The following is a 5,990-nucleotide window of genomic DNA, read 5'->3' on the forward strand; positions in this document are numbered from 1 at the left end:
CAGGGCTCCCTGTGTATACTCTACACTGACCACTCAGTGGTCAAGCGCCTGCACAGGCTGGACTGTTCCTTGAACAATTGCACCTTCTCGGATATCACGGTGCATGGCGTGTGGGCCTAGGCCATGATATGTGGACTTGCCTGAATGCTGGGAGCCTTCCTGCCTGCCCTGTAGCCTCCAGCCCCCGCCATAGACCCTCAAGTCCTGCTGTGGACACCCTCATCCAGTCGTGGACCCTTGTGCCTGCCATGGAGACCCCCATCCCATTGGCCCTGAAGAAGCTTGCTGGTAGGGGTGAGAACTTGGGTACGAAGAAGACAGGGCAGTGGCAAGCCTGGACTCCAGGCCTGTAGATCAACCTGCTTCTGTCCTATCCAGGTCAGTGCTCACTAAGAAGTCTACAGAAGCCATGTCATGGATCCATCTGCATGTAAAGAAAAACCTAGAGTTAAAGAGCCTATCAGCAGAGTGGAGAAGACCAAGCAGAAGTCAGCCCAGCAGGAGCGGAAGCAGACAGAGCAGGGGTCTGTGCCCTCAAGAGTTGTGACAGGACTGGGGCATCTGGGGAGCAGCTTGGTGGCTTCTGTGAACAGACGCAGCCCCCTGGAGAGTGAGCCAGCCCTGTGTCCACAGCACATGGGGCCCTGGAGGCTCGCTTTGTGAGCATGTAACCAGTCTTGAGTTAAGATGGCCCATTTGGAGCTTTACACAGTGGGAGGTGGGAGGGGGATTCAGGATTGGGAGCTCATATACACCCATGGTGGATTCATGGCAATGTATGGCAAAACCAATACAGTATTGTAAAGTAAAATAAAGTAAAAATAAACTTTTAAAAAAAAGAAGACTTTCATGTTATTCCTAAAACTGAATCAATCAGCACTAGGACCCACCCAAGGGAATTTCTCATGAGCAGGGACCAGGCCTGGGAACTGAGGGAGCCGGCCTCTTGGTGATGCACAGGGGCTAGAATGCCTCATTCCTGGGAGGTCATACAGACTCAGTTAACATCCACCCGGGGTCTCTTGTCCCTCTGGTTGATGGGCCCCAAGACCTTCCCTCCCTCCAAGCCCTTTTCTTGGAGGCTACCAGAAGTCCCTGAAGCTGTTGTACTTGGGGTTAGTTATGGTGAAGAATACAGAGTAAACTCAGTGAGGACAGAGGTGAGGAGCAGGGTCCAGCCTCCTCGGCTGTGGCAGCCCAGAGTACCACCTGAGTCCCAGGTGCAGGGTTTACTGGGCTCTATCACAGCAACATGGGGCCACCATGTGCCGGACCTTGGCCTTCCAGCCCCTGTGGGCAGCACAGGAAATGCTACCATGCACCATGCCATCAGCACAGACCAGCCTGGAGCGAGGTCCAAGGAAAAGGGCACACTTGTCAGACTGAAGGTGACCTCTGGAGCCAGGAGCAGAGGCCTGGCCTCTCTGTGGGTAGGTGACCCCACACCATACAAACCCTGGAGCACTGCCCATTCTGAGTGGTCAGCATGGGTGTAAATGGCCCATGTGCCTCAGCCTGTCACCACTGACTACACTGCCCTGCTCTGCTCACAGAGTGAGGCCAACAGAGGGACAACAGGGTGGGAACAAAGCCAGGTCATGGTCAGACTGGGTGAGAAAGTGTCCCAGGAGTGAGAACCCAGCTGCCCTTATCTGTGAGCCAATAGCAGACATCCACCCTTATGGCAGAAAGCGAAGAGGAACTAAAGAGCCTCTTGATGAAACTGAAAGAGGAGAGTGAAAAAGTTGACTTAAAGCTCAACATTCAGAAAACTAAGATCATGGTATCTGGTCCCATCACTTCATGGCAAATAGATGCGGAAACAGCGGCAGACTTTATTTTCTTGGGCTCCAAAATCACTGCAGATAGTGACTTCAGCCATGAAATTAAAAGATGCTTGCCCCTGGGAAGAAAAGTTATGATCAACCTAGACTGCATATTAAAAAGCAGAGACATTACTTTGACAACAAAAGTCCATCTAGTCAAAGCTATAGTTTTTCCAGTAGTCATGTATGGATGTAAGAGTTGGACTATAAAGAAAGTTGAGCACCAGAGAATTCACGGTTTGAACTGTGGTGTTGGACGAGACTCTTGAGAGTCCCTTGGACTGCAAGGAGATCAAACAATCCATTCTAAAGGAGATCAGTCCTGAACAGTCATTGGAAGGACTGATGCTGAAGCTGAAGCTCCAATAGTTTGGCCACCTGATGTGAAGAACTGACTCATTGGGAAAGACCCTGATGCTGGCAAAGATTGAAGGTAGGAGGAGAAGGGGACATCAGAGGATGAGATGGTTGGATGGCGTCATCAACTCAATGGACACGAGTTTGATTAAACTCTAGGTGTTTGTGATGGACAGGGAGGCCTGGCATGCTGCAGTCCATGGGGTTGCAAAGAGTTTGACAGAACTGAGCAATAGTCATGTCAACCCACATCTCCCATGGGGCCGAGTTTCCCAAGTCCTGGGGCAGGGTCATGCCTGTGTATACAGCAGGATGCACTGCAGTGCATGCAGAAGGTGTGACGTCTGCCCTTGCCATGGCAGTAGGGGCCTGGCAAGGGTGGAGCATCCCAACAGGACACAGGGCCGACCGTGAGAAGGGTGTTGGGGTGAAGCATTTAGGAGCATTTGGAGGCAACCCTCACCTCCAAATGTCAGCGCATGAATGAGGACACTGATCAATGGTGGGCAGGAAGGGGAGCCAAGGGAGGGTCCTGGGTCATCCCTGAGGCTGGATGAGGGGTGTGGAGGTGCGAGTGTCAGAGCTGGTCCCTGCTGGGCAGTACCGAGCCCCACACCCATGGAAACCACCTGGTGTCCAGCTAGAACCCAGCCAGGAAGACCAGGGAAGCCCATCCACACTGCTGCAAACACTGATGTGAGGCGTTCACTCGCCTCTTCACCTGGCACAGAAAAGGGCCAAATGAACTGGAAAGAGGGGATTGAGGCAGGAAGTGTGGGTGCTTGGAGCCTAGAGAGGAGGGTTTCCAAATAAGGGGGTGAGGCCGTGGGGAGCAGGAAAGGGGTGGGGGCGGAAGGGGGACAGTCAGTGAGTGCCTAGCACTGGAGCACGTCCACCCTCCCTCAGGCCGGCACCCTTTCCTGAAGGCAGGGTCTACCAACACAGAGGCCCCTGGAAGGGGATTGCTGTCTGGATGGTTTCCTGAGGCTGGATGCTTGTGGGGACAAGGGCCAGCCTGGTGGCCCCGGTGAAGACAGCACTCTCTCTGAGGGAATGAGGTGGACACTCAGTCCCAGTCTGTGGGCGATTTAGTCCACTAGGGGTCACGTCTCTTCCTGGGCGTCCCTGGGGCTTTATCGTCACTCCATGGGGTACAGGAGGGCAGGGATGGATCCGTCCTGCTGCAGCTGTGCCTGCGCTCTCTGGGAGGACCACTCTGGCCCATAGATTCAAAGGCTTCAGTCACCACTGCTCTCTTGACACCCTCTTCCAAGGACGAGGCACAAGGACCTACCCTCTGAAACGGGGTGCCTGGGTTGGGGGGCTCATGGGTCACTTCTCAGGTGACCACACTCAGGTCAGGAGGTGGGATGGGGGTAGACTGCAGGCACTTGCCGTGGTCACTGCACCACTGTGGTGTCTTTCTCGGGCCTGAGATGCCCAGTGGATTGGGGGGGGGCATTGGTAGCCATACCACAGGGAAGAGTGGAACAGGGGTCCTGGATCCCTCCTCCCTCCTCCAGGAAGAGGGGGTTACATCCAGAGGAAGGCAGCTAGTGACGGCCCTGGGTTTCCACAAGCACAGTACCCTGCCCCACACAGGCCAGGTTTGGGATTCCTGTGGCCCCGTCATCAGATGGGTGTGTTGGGGGCGTGTGGAAAGTGTAATAGGGGACACTACCCCTCAGGCTTGGAGCCCGAGACCCAGGTGTTGGGGGCCAGCTCCTCGTGTGGGTTCTGTGGTCAGTCAGTCCCAGGTCTCACCCTGCCCATCTCTGTCTCTGCCCTCACCTTGCCTTCTCCCCCATGAAAACTGCACCCCCTCACCCCCACTCTGCACAAGTCAGTGACCTCATCTCAACCTGGGCAGCTCTGCGGTGGCCCATCTGCACACAAAGCCCCATTCTGAGGTCCTGAGGAGTCTATCTTCCTGGGGCCTCTAGAGATGACAAATCCTGATGGTCAATGCAGCTTGTGGGGACATGGGGGGAGGTGGGAGTTCCAAGGCTGGAATCCAGGAGCCTCATGGAGGAAGCAGTGTCCTGACTCTGGGAGGATGGATGAATAGGTCACGGCAGAAGGGAGGCCAAGTGGGGACTACCCCTGCCCTCTGGGGAGTGAGCAGTCTCTAGAGGGCCAGGCAGAAGCTGGCCGGATGGGGAGGTCAGAGGTGAGTGGTCTGCTGTGCAACATGGGGCATCACGTAATGCCAACCATAACCCATAACCTATAACCGAGCCTGCACATAAGTCCCAGCCCTAATATTAATGCTCCAAACCACCAACACCAAGCCAAAGCTAATCAAATCACACAGTTCCGATCAGTTCAGTTGCTCAGTTGTGTCTGACTCTTTGCGACCCCATGAATCGCAGCACGCCAGGCCTCCCTGTCCATCACCAACTCCCGGAGTTCACTCAGACTCACCTCCATCGAGTCAGTGATGCCATCCAGCCATCTCATCCTCTGTCATCCCCTTCTCCTCCTGCCTGCAATCCCTCGCAGCATCAGAGTCTTTTCCAATGAGTCAACTCTTCGCATGAGGTGGCCAAAATACTGGAGTTTCATCTTTAGCATCATTCCTTCCAAAGAAATCCCAGGGCTGATCTCCTTCAGAATGGACTGGTTGGATCTCCTTGCAGTCCAAGGGACTCTCAGGAGTCTTCTCCAACACCACAGTTCAAAAGCATCAATTCTTCGGTGCCCAGCCTTCACAGTCCAACTCTCACATCCATACACTACCACAGGAAAAGCCATAGCCTTGATTAGATGGACCTTAGTCAGCAAAGTAATGTCTCTGCTTTTGAATATGCTATCTAGGTTGGTCATAACTTTTCTTCCAAGGAGTAAGGGTCTTTTAATTTCATGGCTGCTATCACCATCTGCAGTGATTTTGGATCCCCCCCAGAAAAGTCTGACACTGTTTCCACTGTTTCCCCATCTATTTCCCACGTAGAAAATTGCAAATCAAAACTACAGTGAGGTATCATCTTACACCAGACAGAAAGGTCATCATCAAAAAGTCTACTTAAATGCTGGGGAAGGTGTGGAGAAAAGGGAACCTTCTTATGCTGCTGGCAGGAATGAAAACTGATACAACCTCTAGAGATTGTAGGAGATTCCTTAAAAAAAAACTAAGAACAAAACTATCATACAACCCAGCGATCCCACTACTTGGCATATACCCTGAGGAAACCATAATGGAAAAAGACACATGTACCCCAGTGTTCATTGCCACACTATTTACAATAGCTAGGACATGGATGGAACCTAGATGTCCATCAGCAGATGAAAGAATAAGAAAGTTGTGGTATACATACACAATGGAATATTACTCAGCTATAAAAAGGAACACATTTGAGTCAGTTCTAATGAGTTGGATGAACTAGATCCTATTGTACAGAGTGAAGTCAGAAAGAGAAAGACAAATACCACTTATTAATATATATATGTGGGAGAAGGAAATGGCAACCCACTCCAGTATTCTTGCCTGGAGAATCTCAGGGACAGTGGAGCCTGGTGGGCTGCTGTCTATGGGGTTGCACAGAGTCAGACACAACTGAAGCGACTTAGCAGCAGCAGCAGCAGCAGCATGTGGGATCTAGAAAGATGATACCAGTGATCCTACACACAAGTCAGCAAAGAAGACAAAAGCATAAAGAACAGAGTTTTGGGCTCAGTGGGAGGAGAGGGTCGGTTGATTTGAAAGAATAACATTGAAACATATACAGTACCATGTGTAAAATAGATAGCCAGTGGGAGTTTGATGTATGACACAGGGCACCAAAAGCCAGGGCTCTGTGACACCTG

General features: G+C 52.2%; 1 pseudogene; it reads left to right on the top strand.

The window, feature by feature from the left end:
• On the top strand, positions 415–614 carry LOC108636466 (annotated as a pseudogene).

Source organism: Capra hircus, chromosome 7, assembly GCF_001704415.2.
Source record: "Capra hircus breed San Clemente chromosome 7, ASM170441v1, whole genome shotgun sequence".
Classification (NCBI taxonomy): Eukaryota; Metazoa; Chordata; class Mammalia; order Artiodactyla; family Bovidae; genus Capra; species Capra hircus.